The following is a 24,567-nucleotide window of genomic DNA, read 5'->3' as shown; positions in this document are numbered from 1 at the left end:
ATCATAGGCCCCTGAGACTGGAATGAAAGCAAGCTTCAGGCCTGAGCATTATTTAGGGAGGTAAGGTAAACTCCTAGTCCACACAGACGGGGAATCCTCTGGATCTGGGCTCTCCCTAAACCTCATCAGCCACTCCCCTGCCATGCAAAGAAAACCCCAAAACAAGCACACTTCTTGGGCAGGCCCCTTAGCATTCACAGAACATGGGCACGCTCTGGGCACCACCTCCCCATGTGGGCCATGCAGGAGACGCGCCTTCTCGGCTAGCCTTGGCTAAATCCCACTCACTCCTTTTCCAAAGTGAAATCGAAATCAGAGTCTACAAACAGAAGAATCAAAAAAGCACCCAGAGACATCCTCTTACTAGGTTCAACTAGCAAGTATCTGACCAGATCTCTTTCTCTGTATGGATACAGATATTCATATGCTCACTTTTTCCCTTCACACAAAAAAGCATTTGGTATTTTTAAATCTGCTTTTTACTTTACAGTCTATAGGGAAAATATTTCTGCGGCAAAAATACAGGCATATCTATCGACTTATCTTTTTTTTTTTTTTTTTTTTTTTGGTGGCTATAACACCTTCCATTATACAACTCTGTCATTGTTTACGCATCCTTTATGGCCAGAGATGTAGATTGCCTTAAACTCAGATACTCAAACCTGAAATGAAAATTCCTGCAGCTAAATCATTAGCTGCAGTATCTTTTCATTATCTTCTATGACTAAATCCCCCAAAATGGGCTAGTAGGTCAAAAGTTACACACTTTTTCAACGCTTAATATGTTTTGACAATCTGCCCTCCAGAAAAGCTGTACAGATTTATTACTTCTGCCTCCTATTGTGAATGCCTATTTGTTGGCAAGCTTGCCGATGATTAATATGATAACTTTCTAGATTCTGTTCATTGTGTTGCCCAAATGGTATCTGATTGTTTTAATTTGTATTTGTTTGGTTAAAACCAAAGTTTGGTACATTGAACGCTTTTCCATGTTTGAGTATTTGAATTTATTTTCTTGTGACTTAGACCATGTTTAGGGTAGGTTATTTAATTCTTGATTTGTAAACAGTTTTTAAAAAGATATATTGAGGGGTGCCTGGGTGGCTCAGTTGGTTAAGCATCTGCCTTCGGCTCAGGTCATGATCCCAGGGTCCTGGAATTGAGTCCATGATCGGCTCCTTGCTCAGCGGGGAGTCTGCTTCTCCCTCTCTCTGCCCCTCCCCCCACTCGTGTTCTCACACGCTCTGTGCTCTCTCTCTCTCCTCTCTCAAATAAAAAAATCCTTAAAAATATATATATATTGAAAATATATCCTTAATTTTGCTGGTTACATTTATATGTCTTGTGTTTGGGTTTTCAGAAGTATTTTGTTTTTAACTTTTAAGGACTTAAAATCTGTTCATCATTCCTTTATGATTTCTTCTTGGGGTAGAAAGGTATTTGTTGTGCCTCTTTGATATCTCATTTCCCTTCCTACTTTTACATTGTTACTTTTCAAATTTTCAATTCTTTGGGAATGTATTTTGGTGTAAGATGTGAGCTAAGACTCTAACTTGCTTTTTTGCCAAATATCGGTCCAGTTACTCTATGCCATTTGTTGAACAACTTATTCTCTACTCAGTGATTTCAAATCCTACTTTTGTCACTTGATACATTCTTAGGGGTGCTTGAGTCTATTTGTGGAGGTTTTGCTCTGCTGCATTCATTCGAGGCTCATCCTATAGCGAACCGTTCTTTTGAGTTGGGAACGCGGCATTGCCCCGGGAAGTGGGGTCAGAAAATATTGAGAACTAGGAAAGTAGACAGTGGATTACCGTTGGATATCGATTCATGTTCCCGTCTCCCTTTCATGACAAGACTTCTACTTCCGTCCCGCCTAGGGCATAGCGGAGGAAGAAACACTTGTGGTGGTGGAGGGGATACTTCCTGCGTTTGAATCCCTGGGGAGAAAGGATGACTGTCTCATTCCTCAGCTTGGCTGAAGCCTGGTGGGTGCTGGGTCTCACTGTCCTGGAAGGCATGGCGAACCTGCCTGTGTGTTCCTATTGTTTCTGGAACTTTGTGCTTTTCAGGAGTTGGGGGTCCAGAGGCAGGCCTGCAGTCCTCCCTGTAATGTTCTGGTTAACCGAGACTGTAGATTGTCACGTCCACTTCTCACACGGGAGTACTCTGGAGTATGCGGCAGCATACTCCGAGCCACAGGCGAAACCTGGTACATCTCCCTGGAGTAGGGAATAATTAAAAGAATCAAAAAGGAATTTAACTGGCAAGTCATAATATTTTCTATATTAAACTCAGCTCTACTAGTTGATAGAATGCAAGATGGAAAAAACAGAATTAATTTTTAGGACATAAGGATAAGTTGTGATTCTTTTCTTCCCTTTGGAATGTTTCAGAGTGTGCCCCCAGACTCTTGAAGAATAGGTATGAGTTCTTCTCTTTGCCATTGGGGGGGGGGGGGTCTAGCGAAAAAGTTTGAGGAGTACTGTCATACAGATGACTGAATGTGGGATACTTAAAGTAGGAAAAACAGTAACTAAAACTAATACCTTCATTATTTTTCTGCTTGTTTTAGATTTAAGTTGCTTTTCTAAGTTTTCCCAAGATGAAAACTAAGATTTTTGATTTTAGATTTTTCTTCTTTTCTAATATAGTCATTCAACGGTATCAGTTTGTCTCTAAGCACTGCTTTTGCTCCATCCCACAAATTTCGATGAGTTGTATTTCCATTTTTTATTTAGTTTGAAATGTTTTTTAACTGCTCTTGAGATCTCTTCTTTGACCCATGTGTTCTTTAGAATTGTATTGTTTAATCTCCAGTATTTGGGGGATTTTCCAGCTGCATTTCTGTTCATTGATTTCAAGGTTATCTCCATTCTGGTCTGAGAGCAGACACTGTATGATTTCTAGTCTTTCAGATGTGTCAAGGTGTGTTTTATGGTCCAGAATATGGTGTGTCTTGGTGAATTCCGTGCGAGCTTGAGAAGACTGTGTATTCTCTTGTTGAATGTAGTCCGTCTCTGGATGTCAGTGACATCGAGTTGCTTGATGGTGCTGTTGAGTTTAACCATGTCTTTACTGATTTTCTGCTGATGAATCTGCCCATTTCTGATGGGGGTAATCAAGTCTCTGACTATAATAGTGGATTCATCTATTTCTTCTTGTAGTTCTATTAATTTTTTTCCTCCTATATGCTGACGTTCTGTCGTTAGGCACATTACACATTAGGGTTGTAAAGTCACTTCACCATTCTTCAATGATTTGGAAGCTATTTCTGGGTCTCTCAGTGCCTGAAGGTCATCACTGGTAAACGCTTCAGCCCCACGTGGTACCTGATGCAACACTTCAGGTTTTACCGGTGAATGAGAAGTCCAGTGAGGAGGGTTTTCTTCCTGACTTGGGTAGCAGAGCTGTGCTCTATTTTAACTTACCTTATGGAGGGAAGGGGGGAAAAAAGTCATTACTCCACGTTCCCGGACGAGTGCTCCGTCAGGATCACGATAATGGGATCTTCTCCGATATAGAGGCCATCATTTTAAGTATGTTCTTATGTTGAATCCTCTGTAGGTTGTAGAAGTTTTTGGCAAATGGCCTGGTTATGCCCCAGTGAACCACTTGAAAGTTCGAGACTTAACTCTTAGGAAAACAACATCAACTCACTTTGTAATGTGAGCTTATTTTCTTGTGAAGTGCCTTTTTCCTCTACTGTGGAAGAGAGGGAAAAATAAACAAAACAGTCCTTTCAACTACATTGGATTTTTTGGATTTCAGATAAAAGGCAGGCCATTTTTCCTTTTAACAGTAATAACAGAGGCATTTGGAGTATCTCAGCTGTCATCCGACGTAGAATATGTCCAAGTGATCAAACGGTAGTTGCGATTTTCATGAACCAAGCCTCGTGTAACATTTGGTTCGTAATTCACCCAAACTGGCTGCTTCACTCATTTAATGCTGTGCTATAGAGCCAAAGGGAGGAATAACCAAAATAAGATTGATCAGCTTGAAATGATGGATGATATTTATTTATTTATTTATTTATTTATTTATTTATTTATTTTAGGTGATTTATTTTCTTTCTCTTTTTAAAGATTTTATTTATTTATTCGACAGAGAGAGAGAGACAGCCAGCAAGAGAGGAACACAAGCAGGGGGAGTGGGAGAGGAAGAAGCAGGCTTATAGCGGAGGAGCCTGATGCGGGGCTCGATCCCATAACGCTGGGATCACGCCCTGAGCCGAAGGCAGATGCTTAACCGCTGTGCCGCCCAGGCAGGCGCCCCAGGTGATTTATTTTCTATGTGGATTGTTCACTTCAGCAAACCCTTAATGTGTGTCAGATCTTCTGCTGGGTTTGGTGATATTAATGCAAAAAGGGCCATGCCCTAGCCTTTGCCCTCAAGCCCTGGATTCTTGGCAGATTGTGGCAGAAGCCAGACACAGTTCTTTTTACAACATGACATGAGGTACATGGTGGGCACCTTGCTTGAGCTCAAGAGCAGGGTTTTGGAGTATGAGAGGGCAGGGCCCGATCTGAGGAGCTGATGGCCATCGCTAAAAACAGTGCCTGGTGGGTGGTAATTTCTTTAAGAGTTTTATGTGTCACACAAACTCCTTTAGCCCATCTAGCAACCCTATGAGATACGGTGATTATCCCCACTTTACAGATGGGGAAACTGAGGCACAAAAATGTTGACTTGCCCAGGGTCCCATAGCCAGCAAGTAGCAGAATCAGGATTTGAACCCAGGTCCCTTGCCTGCTGACCTCGTGGTCCTGCTGCTCTGTGTCATTCACAGAAGCCTGTGAATGCTGAGGTGCCTAGCGTTGTTCATGTGTGAAAGTGTCTTTTTGTCGCGGACTGTAGGCTAAATGTAATCAGACTTTGCAAACAGCCGCTCCCTCAAGTTTTTTGCCATCGTGAGAGTAATTGCCATGCGAGTAATTGTCACGCTGGCCAACAAGCCATGTTGCCACTTCCCAGTGCTGGGAAATAGAAACAAATGTGGTCCAGGTCTTTTTTTTCTCTCCTCCGGTCAAGAGTTAGCTGTTCGAGAGACAGATCATCACATGAGGCATCTGCTACTTGACATATTTTGTTGTGACCGGGGCACCTCTAAGAACAAATTCATTCATGGAGGCTGGTATGCATTTATACCGTGCGTATTCTTTCTTTCTTTTTTTTTTATCTTATTTAAATTCAATTAATTAACATATAGTGCATCATTAGTTTCAGAGGTAGAGGTCAGTGATTCTTCACCGGCATATAACACCCAGTGCTCATTCCACCACGTGCCCTCCTTCATACCCATCACCCTGTTACCCCTTCCCCCACCTACTGTACATTTTTTAAAAGGTGTTTGTTTTAAAGGGGGATTTCTTCCATTTTTGCAGGCAGCCTGTCCTCCAAAGAGGGATGGGCCTGTAAGTCACAGTACGCATGAGCTGTAGCCCCCAAGGCCTCTGCTCGAGTGCTGGCTTCTCCTCCTGTCCTTCTGTGCCTCTCCAGTCGACCTGTCCCCCAAATAATAGCAGAAGATGGCAGAGTCTTTACCACTTTGGCTTTCACACCTTTCGCTCTTCACAGCCCCACTAAAGATAGAATCTGTGTTAGCACATTCGCTAGTAGCTGGCTTCCTCTAACACTCTTCACCCTGCACTTCAGCCGTGACACCGACCCACAAAACACACAGACATTTCCACTGACTTGGTGGAGCAGCAGATCAGAGCAGAAAGAGCATTCACTGCTTGTACGTAGGAACTTCCTTCATTCGGCTGGTGGCCGCCCTGAATAGACAGTTTCATATCTGGATCCTCAGGTGTGAGCAGGGCCATCGTGTGGACATTTTGTCAACGTTTAGTAAAGGTGGGGTTTTTTCTCCATTAGGTAAAGGAGTCATCCCCTTTGTCCCATCATCCACAAGTACCCCCTCCCCTTCATGAAAGTTTGTGTTGGGCCACTTCACTTTTACAAAAGACCTACATCCGTACCTCTTTTTGCTAACCGAAAGAAATCTATAAAGGGAAATCGTAAAAGTGAAAATAGCTTCCAGCATTTGTGTTGCGGCAAGCTTTTAGAGAGGCAGCGTGTACCCCAAGCAGCAAGGGTGGCCCCACCAAGCTCATTCCCCCAAACTACACTCAGCGTCTCCGCGTCCAGCCTTTGTATGTTTCAACTGTGTCTGTGAGCATCTGTGTGTTATCTCTATTTATTTGGTGCATCTGTTAGCAAGAGGTGTCCTGTAGTATCAAAAAAGCCCTGGAGATTATTTCTTGGGTCTAGAAATGCTCAAAAATGTTTCCATATATTGGGGCACCTGGGTGGCTCTGTCAATTAAGTGTCCAACTCTAGATTCTGGCTCAGGTCACGATCTCAGGGTTGTGAGATCAAGCCCCATGTGAGGCTCCATGCTGGGCGTGGAGCCTGCTTAAGATTCTCTCTCTCTCTCTCAAAAAGAAATGTTTCCATCCAAATTAGGGGTGATTGCCCCTTCACTTTGCTCCACTGCGGCTTACAGAAGGTTTCATCAGGTATGTATTATTAACACGAAACAGGCAGCGGGATGGACCACTTTTGCAATGACAGACCTCTTTCTGGAAAGAAAATGCAGGTTTTAAAAATCACTGTCTTCTTCAAAGGACCTTACTTGGTCATCCTTTTCTAGAACACTCTCTCCCTACTTTGTAACTCCAAATCATTCACCTCTGCGGTGGGCGTAGAGCACGCTGCCCCCACTGCCGTGGCTTCGCCAGCCCCTCCAGAAGAGTTGACCCGTTGGTCATTGTGTACGAGCCCATCGTGCTGGCCCACGGCGGAGGCACAGTTGATGTGTTAGGCAGCCAGGAAACTCAACTATCTCCCGAGATTTGAGCACCCAGATAGCACCTCCTCATAAAAATGCTGTTGTTCTCCGAGCAGAAGGCCCGCTTGTATTCTCCGCGGGGCTTCTCGCCGCTGCCCCGTACGCTCCCTTGGCCTTCGCTTGCGTCACCTCATCTCCAGCAGCCGCTATCTCGCGTTTCTTCCTGCGATGGATGCTCTGGAGCTGTGACATTCAGCAGGAGAGAAAGAAGAAAGAACGGCTTCGCCTTCTGGAACGGAGCAGGCCCTCTGGGTCCAGATGCCCTCGTGCTTGCAGCGGGCACCGCAGACCCCGAGGAGCCCCAGGCGCATGGCGCTGCCGAGTGAGAGCAAGGACGAGCCGGGAGCGGGAGAGCCCCGCTGCTGTCCGGCAGGAAAGAAAATAAAGGCGCTGAATCACTCGTAGCTGTGCCTCACCTACTCACCAGGGAACAAGCCCGTCCGGCTGTTTTCTGTTCCCGGGTGGGAGGCGCCGCCCGCAGCAGGCGGAGGGCTCTGCTCCAGTGGGCGACTGTTCCCAGGCCAAGGATGGAGCCGCCGTGTCTGAGCGCCGCGGCCGCCAGCGAGCCCTGCGGCCGGACAGCGCGTCCGAGGCCGGGCGGAGAGGCGAACCGCGCGGCGGGCTAGTCCGCGGCCTAGGACGTGAGAAGGGTCTTCCCTTGAACGTGCCTCGTTAAATGAGGCAGGTACCAGCCGCCCTTGCAAACGGGGAAGAGGGTTGGGGTGCAGAATGGAGGCCCTTCCTGCGCCTGCGGTCTTCATCGCAGAGGCTGGTCCTGGCTCGGCCAAGAATGCCCTCTGGGGGCCGTGATGTCATCTGACTCCGCTGCGAGCGGAGAAGTGGGCGAATGGCCTCACTGTTTGGCCTTAAAGATAAAGTCATTAACTTTTGTGTAAAAGCGTGTTTAGGCGCCCAGTGAGGTCATTAGAAAGCATTAAAGAAGTCTGGATTGTTCTAAACCACCTACCCGTGCACTGTTCTTGGTTTTCCCCACTTTAGCCTCTTCAGAAAGGGCTCGGTTGTTTGTACCTGGGCTGTTTATCACCTGGTGAGCTATTTTCAGAGGCTCCACAGGCAGAAATTTTCTGAAAATCTAAGGCTTTGTTTATGTAAAAACCTTCCATTTTAGGGTGTAGATAAATTGGTACGAACAGCTATAGATATTCTTAGGTACTGCCTCCCTTATACAGGGGGAGAAGAATCTACTTTCATTTTGTAGTCCTACCACTGGGATGTCTCCAGGTGACCTCTTGCTCCGTTGACAGTAATCGTGTGTGTGTGTGTGTGTGTGTGTGTGTGTTTCATCTAGAGATTTCTGTTCCTACTTCTTGACTTTTTCTTTCACCTTCCCTCTTCCCCTTATTCTCAGCTTCTGCAGTGCCTTGCATGATGCCTAATATTTAGTGGTTGACAGATACATTTTTATTGATGATGAATAATTTACTCCCAGAGCCTCTCTCCTCTTCTCTCTCCTTTTCCTTTTCCTTCTTAGCCCTTCTTCCAAAATAGTATTGACACAGCAGCAGATAGGAACGCTGACTTCTACCTTCCTTAGAGGGAAGGATGCCGTTCCCAAGGTTATGTGGCCTGTCCTAGCGCTCCAGCCCCACACCCATCTCACCACTGCTACACCCGCATCAGTGGGGATGACTGTCTCTGTGTCTCCCGCAGGCACTGGGGGGTGGGGCAGCTATGAAGGACAGCAGAGAGCTGGTCCGTGCTTGCACAGGGCATAAAAGGTTGCTGCAGAGGCAGGACACTCAGGGCAGAGAAACCCAGAGCAGAGAATAATCTCTTGGTCTGTACATTGGCAGCTTGTGTGTCCTGGGTCCCAGGTGAGTTCATTTGCTTTGCTCCTTGTGGGCCCTTCTCTGTTGAGCCCAGGATGCTTTAGTCCAGCCTGCAGGCAGGAGTGGGAGGGATCTGTGGTGAGCAGGGTTAGATACCGTGTAAGCTTCCCGAAAGCCTTGAGCCCAGCTGTCACCACCCAGAGGCTGCCTTCTCCTGGATGTTGAATGTGTGTCTCACGTGTGAGCCTGCGGTTATCTTGGACAGAGATTCCTGAGACCTGCCTGGGGATAACCAGGGGCAGAAACTTCATTCCAGTTTGTAGCATTCTGGGGGATCTCAGGGATTCTGGGCAGACTCTGGAAGGTAACTGTCAGTGAAAGCTCTTGAGAGAAGTTTGAGAACATCAGGATCAAGATAAAATTGACTTCTGTGGCTTTGACTCTTGTGGGTGTTGAGCCTGCTAGTGGGTTTCTCTAGACCTGTATTCTTGTTTGTTTTTCTTTTGTCTGCTTTGTAATTTTTTGAGGGAGATGGGGTCCTCCATCTGAGGTAGACAGGAAAGGTTTTCGAAGACATTGATGTTTGATATGGGCCATGAAGGTTGACCATGGCCTAAGAAGGTGAAGAGAAAACAGAGGAATAGTAGAGGCAGAGACAGGGTGAAGAGTGCAGGAACGAGGCCAGAGCACACCTCCCAAGGTCACTTCTGGAGGCCTCCCCCACCACCCCTCTCACCTCTCACCTGGACTTTTGCAGTGGTCTTATCCCCACTCCTCCAATTTCCAGTCTTGCCTCCATAAAGCTTCTTCCCTTCTCAGTCTCCCCAGTGATTCTCCTAACACCGACATCAGGTGCCATAGTTCCTCTGCTCAAAACCTGCCAGTGCCTATCCAGCTTGGAACGAAATCCAGACTCCTAGCTCTGCCCTGGCATCTCCCCAGCCTTGTTTCCCACCACTGTCCTACTCCAGCTTTCTTGCTCTTCCTGGAATACGCTGAGTTTACTCCTACCTCAGTACCTTTGCACCTGCTGTTTCTTCAGCTTTGGATGCTCTTCCCCCAGTAGATATTTGCAGGACTGGTTCCCTCAGTGTATTCGAGTCACCATTAGATGTCACCAGTTCAGACCATGATGACTCTATTTACTCACACACCCCCCTCCATGATGAAGAAAACACTCCATTGTCTGAACTATTTCTTGGAGAGTTGTCACCATAGAACAGTTCTGATGGTGTCTTCTTATTTCACAATGAAGGAACCTAGATTTTATGAAGTCCTTATGAAGTGCTCCTGCTCAAATAGGAGTTCAAGTGTTGGCTTTTGTGGTTCACACTACCTGACCAGCTCTGGAACAGTCTGACAGGTTTGGCTTGAAAAGGAACTGAATTTATTCAAGTATTGTTGAGAGCTCTCTACGTGTCAGGCACTGTTCTTGGCACTGAGAATACAGCCTACTGTGAAAAACTCTTATCTCCCCCACTTGGTCCCAAGGAGACAGAAAATAAGCAAATAAGCATATAATAAAATGTCAGGTTACGACCATGTTGGGGGTGGGGAGTAAGCCACTGACTTCATCAGCTTGCTTCTAGGTCTTTACAGAAGGATGATGTTGGATAATTAGAAGGCTCCCTGCACTCTCTTGTTCCTTTCCTGCCTGAATTATAAAAAAAAAAACCAGGAACGGGGATGGAGCGTTCTCTGTAACCGTAGCTTCATTTTGGTATGATAAAGGTTGTGCTTGACACCCACTTGGGAGCCCACCCTTTGATGTAGCAAGAGGGTCAAGAAATTGGAATGGTTTAAACCACCCTTCTAGCAACTCCTGTATTCTGCTCCCTCAATCTCAGAGCTGACAGCCAGTTGACAACAGATTGAAAATTGCGTTCATAACTTGTCCTCAGCTGAGAGACAGCGTGTCTACAATATTTTATCTATTTTATGTCAAAAATCACCAAAGCAAGGCCAGTTGCCCTGAAACCAAGATACTGGATTTCTGTGGTTGTTTTGAAGGCCTCCGATTACTGATGGTACCTACCAGCCTCTCACTGGAAGAGTCCTCCCCTCCCCTCCCCTCCCCTATCTCTGGCCTATCTCTCTAAGGAACGGGATTCTCCTCTGCTTCCTGTTCTCCGCCATGCTCTTGGTTTGAGAGTGAGACTGAGGACGCACGGGAGCCCAAACCAGTCCCTGACCAGAGCGGCTCAGGGCTTCTCCCAGGGAGCCGCTATCAGGAAAGATTTATCGAGCACACCCATACAACACACTTCACGATATAAGGAGCTAATTGTACTTCTTGGCCTCCGAGCTTTCAGCCAGTTGGAATTCATAGCGATGGCAGAGCCTGGCCAGGAAGCGGGCCTTGGCCTCTGTATTTACACTCAGCCAAGCCGATGGACAGGGAGTGAGGCCCAGATCCGTGGGCCTCCGTGGAAGGCTGAGCAGTGTCTTCTCTGCATTTCCAGAAAAGTCCGATTCAAGCTGCTTCTGCCATGGCCTTCTTAGGAGGACATTTTACCTGATCTTAGGGAAGCAGTATGATGGGACAATTTAGAACGTAGAGTAAAATAATTCTGTTTCATAGTGTTGTAATTGTCCACAGCTGTTTTTTTAATAGACTTTTTTTTGTAGTTTCAGGTTTAATGGAAAAATTGAGTGTAAAGTACAGAGAATTCCCACATACTTCCTTACCCCACCCACATAATCCCCCCACTATTAACATCTTGCTTGAGTGTGGTACAATTGCTACTATTGATGAGCCAATATTAGTACATTATTATTAACTAAAGTTAATGTTTGTTTGTTTTTTTTTTTAAAAACAAAACAAATGAACAAGCAAACAGCAGAATCAGACCTTATGTAAATACAGAGAACAAACTGATGGTTGCCAGAGGGGAGGAGGCAGGGGGATGGACAAAATGGGTGAAGGGGAGGGGCAGATACAGAGCTCCAGTTAGGGAATGACTAAGTCACGGGAATGAAGGGCACACAGCTCAGGGAATACCGTCAGTGGTATCGAGAGCGCCGTGGGGTGACCAAGAGGAGCCGCACTTGTGGCGAGCAGAGCACAACCTATAGAAAAGCCGAATCGCTGTGTTGTACACCTGAAACTCAAGTAACGTGTGCCAACTATATCCAAATTAAGAAATAGTAATAATCAGAATAGCATTAAAAAGTAGCTATAAGCTCAAAGATAGTAACTACAGTGTTACTTAAAATCATAAATACGATGGTCAGCCGTTGGGAAAATGCTTAAGAAAGTATGGTACCGCCGTAGAGTGGACCGTGCGGTTCCGGGGTATGGACAGTACTTGCGGGAAAGAATCAAGATCTAGGCCTACAAGCATATATTCAGGGGGAGAAATTCCAAACTGCTAATAAAAGTGGTATTCCCCCCCAAAAAAGTTCACGCTTTTTCCAACTAAATTTAAGCTGAAGTCCCTAGTGTACACCAGAGCTGATTCTTTGTGTTGTACGTTCCAGGAGTTTTGACAAATGTATAGTGACCCGGATCCCCCGCTTACACAGTAAGTTGCTCCGCCAGAAGCCCCCTGTCTTCCCCTAGTTATCTCTGCCTTCCTCCTAAACCGCTGGCAACCACCTATCTTTTTACAGCCTCCATAGTTTTACCTTTTCTAGAATGTCCTATAGGTGGACTCCCACACAGTTTAGAGCTTCTTTTGATGGACTTATTTCACTTAACACTATGTATTGAATATTCCATTGTCTGGAGGTACCACGGTTTATCCATTCATCTAAAGCCACTAAAAGCGTGTGTGGGTTTTTCTGTGGACTTAAGTTTTCAATCACTTGGGTAAATACCAAGAAACTCTGTTGCTGGACCATGTGCTTCTCTGATGTTTTATTTTGCCACAAACCACTCAGCTGTCCACCAAAGTAGCTATACCATCTCACCAGCTGGTTTTGCTTCCTATACCACCTTCTTCTAAGAGGAGTCCAATTTTTTTTCTAGGCAATGCTTTGGGAATACACTGAATATTAATCAAGACCCCCTTCTCACTGCGCTCCTATCTGGGATTTAAACGTGCAGGCTGCCACCCACATTGTTCTGTCATTCTCCTATTCTTGCCTGAGCTGAACCATCCTAGTAGAAAATGTCCTCTTTTCCCTGTTCCCTCTTCCCTTTTGCTTCTCCTCTCTACCCTTCTCTCCCTCCAAAAGTTCAAAAAAGTAAATAGGGAAAGGGGCAGGAGCAGATTGGGGGGAGAGATCCCATTCCCATTTCCAAAAAGAGAAGAGCTACTTTGTCTTCCCAGGTTTTTCGTCTTCCTTTAAAATGCTTTAAGTTGACACCACGAAAAGGTACGTGATGCTCTCCACCCCAGAAATGTAGGGACAGGCATGCCCTGTTCCTTACTGTTTGTGTCCTGGAGGCAGACAAGACTTGGCCCATATGACTGAGTGCTTTGGGGGCATTCACTGAATGGCTGTGCCCCCTGCGTCTGGAAGAATCCACATTGGCCAAGGGAAATTTGTCAGGGGCCCTAAAATTGGGCAGTGGGCCAAGAGACGAGAATACATCCCTCCTTCTATCAGTTCCTCCCCCTTAGGGCTTCTGGGAGTCTCTTTGGAAGCCCATGACTGTAAAACACTGGGAGTGGGTGCTGTTTGTGCTTTGTCGGTCTCGTTACTTTATAGGTAGGCTTCATATCGTGCAACCCAAGTGCTCCGGGTTAGTGCAGAGAGACAGATGAACATAAGAGTACAGGGAATTGCGAAGGGGGAAGGGAGCATCCCAGTTAAAGGAGAGCAGGCAGATCAGCAGGACCCCCCCCCCCACGCCCCCCACGAGCTTCCCGAAGACCATTCACCAGGCTCTAATGAGTGCCACCATCCATTCACGTGACTTCCGGCTTGGTCCATTTCCTCTGAGTTTGGGTACTTCTGCGCATGTGCAATTGGAGGCTGAATGTCCTGTGCTGGAAGGGACTATCCCTGGTGGGGAGCAGGATTTCTCAATGGGGGTGCACTGAGCATCTTACGCAGGACAAAATCCTGTGCATTACCTCAACTTAGCATCCCTGCTCTTACTGCCTAAATACCAGGAGTGCCCCCCAGTCATTGCAACCATCAGAAGCTACCCCACGAGTTTCCAGAGGCCCCCTAGGGGGAACTACCAGCAGTGAGGGCCCCACGGTAGGGGTGGCCAGCTCAGGGTCTCCCCATGCAAGGTTGTCAACCCAGCACCTCCTGCCTTCTCCTTGTCTGGACCCTTTTCAGCAGTTGGTACCTGCACTTGTCCCCCGGGCCCTCTCTCACCCATTCTCCCCTCTTCCTCTCCTCCTGCCCCTCCTCTCCAGGGTGCAAGGAAAAGCACGTAGACATTTTCCCAGTCAGCAGTGTGATGGGGGTTGAGAAATGTAAGGTTACAAGAACCTCAGGTTGTTTTCCCCTTAACTCTTACGAATCTGTGGTTCTGGGAACCTATTTAGCCCCTGTTTAGCCCCTGCTTCTCAATCAGTGGCCCCCATCTGATCAAGTGAGTTCTCCTCAGGGGTGTTCTGTGGCCAGCCTTGAGAACACAGAACACAATGGAGGCCTGGCCATTGGTAATTAGCATTGGTGCAAGGCTGGCTGTCCCCTCCATCCACCACCCCTTCCCAGGCTGATGCTGCATCGATCTGAAATTCTTCCAAGTCACACTGGTATTTATCTTGGCCCAAGCATCGCAATGCCTTTCGCAGGGTGATTCTGGGGGTGTCCCGAGTGAAGCATCAGGAAGGGAAGAGTTTGTCACCACCAAGCTATTCGCATGGAGGAAATGGGGCAGAGTTCAAGGATTGCGTTTTTGTTTTTTTTTTTTTTTTATCTCCTCCTGGTACATAGCCTTCCAAGCCACTTGCAGTGAATGGTGTGTACCTATGGCCGTGACATAGCTGAAGGATTGGCCGGGCTCTGTGGGGACTGCTGAAAGGCTAACTCTGCTGGTCGAAGGTCCAAGCCGAGCCACTGCTGACCCTGGGCCTGGCAGATGGACCTTCTGGGGCCACAAGGCCAGGGGAAACTGAGACATGGCCATGGGCCTCCGTGGAGAGGGAGGGGGGAATTATAAGGTCCCGGGGGACACTGCCAGAGCTGGCATTTGATTTCTGAATTTCCTGGCAGCCAGGTCTCGGCCCACCTGGTCCCAGTACTGAGGGAACTGAGCCCTGCAGGTAGGACCACTGCATCTTCCGCTTCATCCTGGCCTGGTCTCTAGCCCGTTCCCCCACTCCTTCTCTCCTCTGGGACTCTGGGAAAGTCAAGCGTAGCCCTTTCCACAGCCGCTTTGATGCCTCAAATCGGTGTCAGGCAGCTGGCACAAGGTTTCGGAGCGCCTCAGCTTGGCACAGTGGCTTGCGGTCGCAGACCTCGGCCCTGGTTGAGCCTGTTGGTGATTCAGCACCCGGGGATCTCCAGCAGGCTCGGGAGGGCTCCGTGATCCTCACCCCGCTGCCCCGCAGTGCCCGGACAGGGCCCTCCGCCAGCCAGCGCGGGAGCAGGCCTGCTGGCAAAGGAAGTTTGACTCAGTACCCAGCCCTTGGCCCGGGTCTTTGCTAAGGCTTTAGCTCTGCCCAAGAGACGACTGCTTCCTCCCCACAAAAAAGGGCGTAGCATCGGTCCGTGTGGGTGGGAGCGGGCCCAGGGCCATTCCTGCCCAGAGGAGATGCCTGCTGCCTCCTGGTTAGCCCATCTTCTGATAAAGATACGTTGTCCCTGAATGCTGTTTGCTTCAGAGGAGCGGGTGCTGTCAGACCACCAAATCAGTGGCCGCGCGGTTCTAGGAGGCTTGGAAGTGGGTGGGCTGTTAGAAGAGGAAGATGTCTGCGTGGCAGTGTGAGGTGTGAAATCACCCACCAGATCTCAGAAACAAAGGTATCTCAGCGGGCAGCCTCCGCATCCTCCTGAGAGGGTCTCTCTGGCTTTTTGATTTAGCCCTTCCTTCTTCTGCATGCCTTTCCAGAAGCCGGGAAGGGCACACATCACCTTTTGCAGCTGCATGGTTTCTGATGCCTGTGCACGTGGTGTCAGGCCCGGGCATTAATTAAGATCTCGAGTGTAAAGAGCTCAAAGCGTTTTGCAAATATTCCCATTTGCCCCTTGAGGTAGGGGAAGGAACACCGGAACCAGTTCTCCTAAACCAGACATGGCGGGAGATGAGGTCTGGGCCGAGAGAGGGAGCGCAATGGGGCCGGCTCACGTGAGTGACTGTGTGGGCCCTGCTCCCACCCAGCGCTGACGGGACTGACCGTGTCCAGGGCGAAAGGAGAGGGCGTGCCTGCTGGAGAGGTCAGGAGGGTGCTGTGGAGGACGTCGGGGTCTAGTGTGCCCCGAAGGCTGGGTCCAAGGGGCTGGGGCAGCAGAAAGAATGAGGACATTTAGGACACTGAACCAGGTAGATGCATTTGGGGGGAGCAAAGGGCTTGAATAGGGAACATGAGAGAAACTTGCTGAACGTAAGTGTGTTGGCTTCAGTTGCGTCTCATCCTCTAGACTGTGAACCCCTGTGGCAAGTCCTGCCTTTGCTCGAAGAGCCCCTGGGCGTGTAGAGCTCAGCACGCAGTCCTGGGGCTGGCCCTCTGCTGCTCCAAGCCATTCCACTCGGCGCTGGCCCCCTCTTGACTCTGTCTCCTCCTCCTTGTGGTCACCAGGGCAGGTCTTCCTGTTTTCTCATAAAGTTTTCATGAAAATCCTACAAAATGAGTTAAGCATGTGAAAATGAACCTCTCTGGAGTCTGTCAGCAGGTGCCCAAGCAAGTCAGGGTCATCTTGGCATATGGGTTCCGGAGACTCCCTCCCGGCTCCAGAGAAGGATGGCACTCCGCACTCCTCTCCTCGACCGAGGCTAGTTCACATCATTATTGAAATAGAAGACAGAGGGGTGCTTGGGTGGCTCAGTCAGTTAAGTGTCTGCCTTCGGCTCAGGGTCCTGGGGTCGAGCCCCACATCTGGCTCCCTGCTCAGCGGGGAGCCTGCTTCTCCCTTTCCCTCTGCCTGCCTCTCCCCCTGCTTGTGCGTGCATGCGCGCGCTCTCTCTCTGTCAAATGAATAAGTAAAATCTTAAAAAAAAAAAAAAAGACACATTTTAACTCCCCTCACCGCCCAGGAATGATAGTGCGGTCAGACATATATCACGGAGTGCAGTGGGAATGGCTCGCCAGGAACTGGGAGCATTACTTCTCATAGGAAGGGTATGTTGTGGACACTGTAAGAGAAGGCACTCTTAGGCCTTTCTCGGTCTGCGGCACCTGGGCCGGAGTCGGCCGTGTAGCGTGCTCAGCAAGTACTTGAATGCATGCCCGGGTGCCACGTTTCCAGAGTCGTTCGTCTCCGCCGAAATCAGAATGAGAACCAGGAGTTAGAGCTGTGTCTCTGGAGGGCCTACCATAGACGTGAGGAAGGAATTTCGAGGATCAGCTGGTTTTCCCATGCCCCATCCGCACACCCTCAGCACTCACCCCTCCACTCGGTTTTCAAGCTGGTGACCTCTTAGAGAAACTCAGTTCAACAGACATGCGTCAAAGACCTAACTAGGCATGAGGCATGGTGCCCGGTGGGGGGGTACAGATGAGCCGCATATGGTTCCTGGCCGCACCGGAGGGGGAGACCGAGAAGATGGGAAAACTTCGAAATTACAAGGCAGAATCAAATAAGGCCTGCTCTGAAGAAGAATTGATTATTTCTGACATTTGGGTGGCGCTTCGAGGGGCAATTCTGACTTCCACGGTTGGAGGAATGGGGAGGGACGTGCCAACCTGAGAGATCAGAATATTCCGGCAACTCTCGGTGGTAGCTCCATGCATTGTGTGTTTATTATGTGCCACTCTGTATCCCACACGTTTTCCATGGGTCCCCTCCCCCCATTTAATCTTTATTACAACCCTGTGCAGCAAAGAGCTATCTTCAGCTCTTTTTACAGCAGAGAAAACTAGGGCTCAGGCAGTTAAGTACCACAGAGCCACAGGGACTGGAGTCTGGACCCGGGTCGCGTGAGCCCATAGCTCCAAGCCAAGGGAGGGCAGGTCGTGTGCAGGGAAAAGGGAACTATGACAGGCAGCTGGAGTCCATGGGTCCAGAGGGAGTAGCAGGTGGAAATGGGGTTTGGGACCAGGTTCTGTACCTCCCATCTCTGCTCAGGACTGGAGACTGGGTTCTGTGAGCAGGAAGCCTGTGGGGAGTTGAGAGGAAAGAAGTGCTATGGTCCAGCAAGTGTTTCAGGAAACTCACCCTGGCAGCAGGAGCAAAGGTAAAAACGCTGTTGGCAGGCAAACCAGTCAGGCAACTATTGTGATAGCCCAGGAGAGATGATGAGGCCTGAACTGGGGCATTGGCAGTAGGGATGCAGCGGGGTGGGGGGGATGGATGAGATAGATGATGTGGAGGCAGGCTGCGGAGGAGGCCTGGGCTTGGATATGGGGTAAAGGGGAGGGAGGGGTAGACAGTGGCTCTCGGGTCCTCAGACCCACCTAGAAGCCAGGAGGAGGTGGAACAGGTCAGGGATGAGATGAGTTTATTTTTGAACACATGGTTTGAGGTACAGGCTTCTGGAGAGTGGTCAGGGTGCTGGAGGCATAGCGTCTGTGGAAACATGCGATCAGTATGGCGACTTTGGCAGCCCATCCTCATCTGCCTTTGCTTTCGTATGGAAGATTCTATTTTTCTCTGGCTATGTGTACTCCATTTTATTGCATTGAATCCTTGCCGAAGCCATGTGAGGAGTTGTCATCCTTATTTATGAATGAGGATGCCGAGGCTCGATAAGGTTAGATAACACACCCAAGGTCTCACAGTTGGGATGGCAGAGCTCGGATTTGAACCCAGTTCTGAGCGCAAGGCTCCTTTCTGCTCTGCCATAACAGACCCTGAGTCAGAATTAGAAATGGTAGACCTTGCAGTCGAGACGCCCATCTGCTCATGTCTTCCTCCTTGACCCTGAAGGTTCATCCTGAATACTTTGGCTTTTTCCCATCTGCAGATATACTGAGATGGATATGGAAAATACCTATGAGCCTTCAGGTAACACTGGCTTATTCTCCATGATGTCATAATCATGAGGTGTTGCCTTAGACTCATCAAGGTGGACTTTGCCACTTACGGCCACCCCAGGGGTCATTAGGAGGGGCGGCGGAGAGTCCCAAGCTCACTGACCCAAGTGCATTCCCTCGTGGGTTGTGAGCTTGGAGTATGTTATCAAGACTGTGTTGAAAACGTAAAGATAGAAAGTGCTTGTTCAGGGGCGCCTGGGTGGCACAGCGGTTAAGCGTCTGCCTTCGGCTCAGGGCGTGATCCCGGCGTTATGGGATCGAGCCCCACATCAGGCTCCTCTGCTATGGGCCTGCTTCTTCCTCTCCCACTCCCCCTGCTTGTGTTCCCTCTCTCTCTGGCTGTCTCTATCTCTGTCAAATAAATAAATAAAATCTTTAAAAAAAAAAAAAAAAGAAAGAAAGTGCTTGTTTAGGGTCCAGTTTTGGGTCTCACTGTCTTCCGATATTTGATGTAAACGCCATGCTAAATTGAAGGACAAAATTACCATAAACCAAGCTCGCTGGCTGAAACAAGCACACGGAGGCTTTACTTTGTCTGATCCTTCTTCAAGGTGGGGATCCACCTACGGAGTGTTGGAATGGAGCCATTGTGTCCCCCCGTCCCTGGCTGGATGGCTGGACAACCCTGTATCTTCATAGATGCCTGGACTCTATGGACTGGCAGACATTCTGGCCCGACTCTGTCATTTAACGATAAACAGCCTAAGACTGAGAGAGGTGAAGTGATTGGCTAAGGGTGACGCCATTCATACCATCTGACCCTCATCTCCGGGCTCCCTGTGAGCCTGTGTTCCCTGTGTCACAACATATACCCGGCTTCTCTGCAGGAGAGAGGAGGAGGCGGTGGTCTTTTCTAGCATGTCTGTGTTCTTTGTACTTCACAGGAGAAGCAGAAGCAAAGTGGGGCCCACTGGACCTTGTGACAAGAGCTTGCAATGGCCGTCACTTACAAGCTAGGTGACCTTGGGCAGGTTACTTAATCTCCTGTACCTCTACTTTCTTACCTCCGAAATGGGAGCACGACGGTATCCACTTCCTGGGGCTTGCATTGACTCTCGAGCGAGACTGCAGGGCATGGAGTAAGTGCCCGAGCAAATGTTACAGCTGTTACTTAAAGCTGTCAGCCGCTGTGGTAATTCCGTGACTGAATCATGTCAGGAGGGAGCTCAGGAGACCAATCAGGCCCTAGTGGTTTTCCCTCCACCACCTGCCACTGGCATAGAAAGGTCTTCCTGCTTCACTTGTTGCATGTCATGGCTCTGTTGGGGCAAAGGGGTCAGGACCTCACCTCTGTGGGTTTGTAGCTAAAAGCTGCCCGCTCCCTGCATCGCTGGTTTCTTTGCTGTGCATTGCGACCCGCCACCTGTTACAGGGCCCTAACTCTTTCAAATAAATTCTCTGTAAGGCTCTCTCCTTGGGTAGCAGGGTCCAACCTGTGTTTTAAAAGCAGTGTTCCAGATGCTGGGACCGTGGAAGAAAGAGCCCTCTGTCCCATAAGCCCGTCTGCCCAGGATGATTCATTCCCGTGTCACATATTTCTAAACTCTCCCTGCTATCCCCAGAGTATTCCTAATCCTGTCTGGCCAGTTCTTCCACAGATTCCTCTGCAGCTTTGCCTGACATCCTCTGAAGCAAGTGTCACTATGTCTCTGTAAGCAGGGACAAATGTGAATTGTCACCTCTTCCTTGAAGAGAAACCGTAGACTGTGAGGGCCATGCTCCCTACACAGGGGTGTTGGGGATGCGGGTGGCTGCTTTCAGCCATGACATTTATGGGTGTTCTCGCCAGGGGCAAGCTCCTAGTTCCCGGTCCTACCAGACTCCCTCCTTGTCCTACCTGCAGCGCGTTTGTTCTCTTTTTCTTTCTTCCTAACCACTTCTTACCCTGAAACCAGCATCGTCCCGTGGATCAAAACCTCTTGCATTTAAAAATACTGATAAAGTCCTACAATATTACAGTTTTTGCTATGCACATAAAATCCAGCTGTGCTTGCAGGTAAATCTTAAATATTGGAATGCAGTTCATAAGGGAAGAGGCCTTAGAAGCCATACCAGTAGGTCCTGGGTCCTGCGTGACCTGCTCACACGCATTTTTGTGCCCACACAGTTGCCCTGTGCGTGTCCCTGTAAACCTCAGGCCAAACTGTAAGACTCTCTCTAAGTACCACCCACCACTTTCTGAGCTCCAGGCTGTGTCCCCTATGACCTTCAGGCTGTGTCCCCTATGACCTTCCAGCCCTGACTACAGCAGGAGAGAAAGGGGGGTGGATCCTGGCTGCCCTCCCCCCAGCACCCACATTCTCTTCTGCGCCTCTCCCCTGCCTGCATTGTTCCTTTACCCATGGGTCTTTTTTCAGCATCTCCTTTAAATCCAGGGTATCCTTTATCCAGAAGGATCTACAGAACCCTCTCGCCACCCCCTCCACATCTCCGTGACACCACAGCCTACCCTCTACCCTTTCACTCAGGCAGCCTGGCCTGTGGGAACTTAAAATGGATGAGATGTGGAACTCTGGATCTCTGGGGGGAGCAACGATCCAAACAGTGACTGGGTCAGAGCCGGGAAGCAAATACTGGCTGTCGTAGGTGCCAGAGCAGGGCAAGGTCAACTCCGCTGGAGTTGCCAGGGGCCTAAGGATGCTTCTCCCAGATCTGGGCACTAGAGCTGAGTGTCCCCAGAGGAGGTGGTCACGAGGCTGACGGGTGGGAGAGGATAGAGGGTGTCCCAATCCCATGCATGAGTGAAGGGCTGCACTGAGGGACTGGGATGTGTGGGGGGATGCTGCTCTGTGGCCCAGGGGAGATAGGGGCCTGGCACCTCTCAACAGCAGTTACCATTGACACATCAGTGGACAGGTTTCATGGTGGCTTCGGTCTGGGAATTCACAAGGTAAATATGTTAGCCTCTTTTTTGACATTCTTTCTGTTTGAAACATTAAGTTGCAAACAGCTGAATTATAAGCACTGCAACCCTTATCCCCCTTGAGGGCAGGCCTGGGTTTCCACTCCTGTGGTTGGGGGAGCCACTTTCACTGGTTTGTCCCCCCCCCCCCACTACTTCCCCTTTTTTCTTTTTTGAAGTTCATGATCCAGGGATTCCCCTCTTTGGAGCTCCTTAAGCAGAAATATGCTGGCGAGAGCAGCCTGGAAGAGATTCCTGCCCTTGAGGGAGGCCGCTGGTGGGGCCCCGTGGCAGGTGAGGGGAGCCTGTGGCTGTGGCCTTTAGGCCCCCATCTGAACTGTGTGTGTTCTTCCTGGAGCCACTGCGTGTGGCAGCTGTACCGTCTGCACACAGGTGCCCCAGGGAAGGATTGCCTGTGTTTCGGATGAGCCTCAGAGCCTACCAGAGCCACAGGTTTCTGGAAGGCCTTCACACAGCCTGGCTTTTGCAAGCACAGCTGTGGGGCCGGCAATTTGGGCACCTGGCCTTATGCAGATTAGGCAGCTGGGGGTCTGGACTGTTCACACCCTTGCCCCTTGGCAGACCTGGCTCCTAGTGGGGGGAACTGGAGGCAGCAAGAAAGTTCCAGTGGATGCCTTCAGAACAGAGGGGTCAAGCTTTGCTGCTAGGCCTGCTGAATTTATTGTTCAGACTCATTTGGGGGTCGTAGCTGTTGAGACACACCTGCCCGTGTTTCATGACAGACTATGGTTAGAGGATGGTGAGCGGTGTGATGCTGAAACACTGTCCTGGGCACGGGCTTTTGGACAGCCTTGAGCTGTCTTGACTGCAGGAGCTTAGGCAAATTCTTCACCTCTGTAAGCCTCCATTTCCTTGCCTGTAAAAACCACATGTTTCCGGAGGCTGGACCAGAAGGCAGGGAGGCTGGGAGGAGCCACATCATGGGTGATCATGACTGACTAACACATAAACCCTGAATGCTGGGCTCGGAACTGGTGCCTGTCCAGTAAGAGGCACCCCCACCTGGTGGGGGGGGGGCAGTGAAAGAGGTCTGACCCCTGTCTTTTGGTCTGGGACCCTCGGGAAAGCAGAGGCCTCACCTCTCATCAACAGAAGTTGCGCCTGAACCAAGATCGCAGGGAGCAGCTCAGGGCATTATGTTGTTTACTGTGGGATTTTGCAGGTATAGAAAGGAACTATTCTTCTCCATATTGCTCAAAACACCCAGTGTCTTTCATCTGTGGAACATGGTGGTTTTGCAAACTGATGAGTTCCCAGAATGCCTTTGTGAGCTTGGCAGCTGGTAGCTTGACTGGTGAGGAAGAGAGCGGGCGAAGTAACCTGCCCTGCAGCTGGGGGAGGGGCTCGTCCGCAGACGCCAGAGTCGGTGTCCGTCTCCGCGCTGTCCTGGTGGCAGTTGGACAGTATTTGCTTTCTTGTCTTGGCTTTGCTCAAGCAGCGGTTGATATGGAGACCAGGAACTGTACCGGCTCTGCTTTCGCTGATTGACAGGATATGGGTCCGGGGAGGGAGGTGGCAAGATAAGTCATTGGTTCGGGGACAGTTGGTGACAGGCCAACGGTGCTTCCTCAGAGTTATGCAAAGAATCCCCATGTTCTCTATGTTACTACGGGTCACTGGTTGACTTTGGCCCGGAGTGGTTTGTGGCAGTACCAGCAAAGTCAGATCATGACCGGTCCCCAGCTGGCCATGTGGATCTGGCCGTGGCAGGAGTGCCTCGCTCGGATGCTTGGCGTGTGGATTCCAAGGAACCCTTAAGGGCCATGCTTCCAAATGAGCAGCAAGAAAAAATTGCATGGAGGAAGGCGTTTGATTTCACCCACTTTCTCTCCTTGCCCGCTGCTCCTACTCTAGCCTCAGTCTCTGGTTCCTGGGCTGTGTAGGGGTCCTTGGGAAATCCATGCCAGACCTCCAGGAAAAGCAGGCTGCCGTTTCTGTGATGTTTCTTCTTTCAGAGGCCAAAAGGAAAGCCCTGAGCATGATTGCTTTCCCTGTTCCAAATACATTTCTCCCCGGAGACTCCAGGCCTTCCGTGTCTACACCCTGAGTGGAAAGGGGGAAAGGAGCCCTCACAACCTGCATGCAAGAGTGTGTGCTAGTCGCGTGCGGTGGAGCAGTACCAGCCCACGACTCTGCTTGTTTTCTGTGCTGTCGGGGTCCAGCTGCGTGTGAGCGAACCCATAGGTGGCCCGGCCTGTGCACGGCCACTGGGCTATCTTTCTGCATTTCAGTTTTAGGAAGTCATTCTAATTTAGTGCATGCTGATTGCATAACTCCCAAGAGGTTCCTTCTTTATTGGAACTTTGCTGCTGTTTCCAGAAACCTCCGGTACTGTAATGGGAGGGCACAGAAAGTCATCTGCTGCTGGCAGGGGCATCTTCGTGAGCGTGCAGCGTCTGTCGTCTCACCGAGTCCCCGTGCTCACATGGGCCCCGAGGCTGAGGTCTAATGCCGCGTGGTTGCAGTCTTGAAATTCTTAATAGTCTTACCTTTGAATTTGTAGTTCGTAAGTGAAGTCCAGTGGGACAACGGAGTGTGTCCTAGGGACTTGGAGCCTTGGCTCCCATGATCCTACTGACTGCCACCTCCCTGCCTCACCGCTGCCACACTCTGCCCCTGGCAGGGCCCGGACACAAGAAAAGTTGGTGTTAGGTGCGTGCACCTCACGGCCTCTTGGAACAGGGCGTGGTGACAGCTGTCCCCATCCCAGGCTGGCAGCTCTATGGCCTCTTCAGTGGGTCACTAGACAAGGGCAAGGCTCTCCCCTACCCCTATCCAGGTACCCGATGCATCCAGAAACAGACGTTGTAATACCCTTGGGGGTCAGCTGTCTGCCTCAGTCGGAGTCCTTGGGAAGAAGAAAGACCTGTCTAGATGGCCCTGCCCTGGCTGGGTCACGGCACATTGTCCAGCTGCTGGCGGGAAGGGAAACCAGCCGTGGCAGTCACCTGTGCA

The 24,567-nt window shown here is 49.7% G+C and overlaps 1 protein-coding gene across 2 annotated transcripts in view; it reads left to right on the top strand.

Moving 5' to 3' along the window:
• TGFA (transforming growth factor alpha) overlaps nucleotides 1–24,567 on the top strand; it is a 102,802-nt gene that overhangs the window by 9,822 nt on the left and 68,413 nt on the right. The gene's annotated exons all lie outside the window — the stretch shown is intronic.

This window comes from Ursus arctos, unplaced genomic scaffold (assembly GCF_023065955.2).
Source record: "Ursus arctos isolate Adak ecotype North America unplaced genomic scaffold, UrsArc2.0 scaffold_8, whole genome shotgun sequence".
NCBI classification, from domain to species: domain Eukaryota; kingdom Metazoa; phylum Chordata; class Mammalia; order Carnivora; family Ursidae; genus Ursus; species Ursus arctos.
The sequence above is the reverse complement of the archived record's forward strand: the minus strand, read 5'-3'. Positions and strand labels throughout refer to the sequence as shown.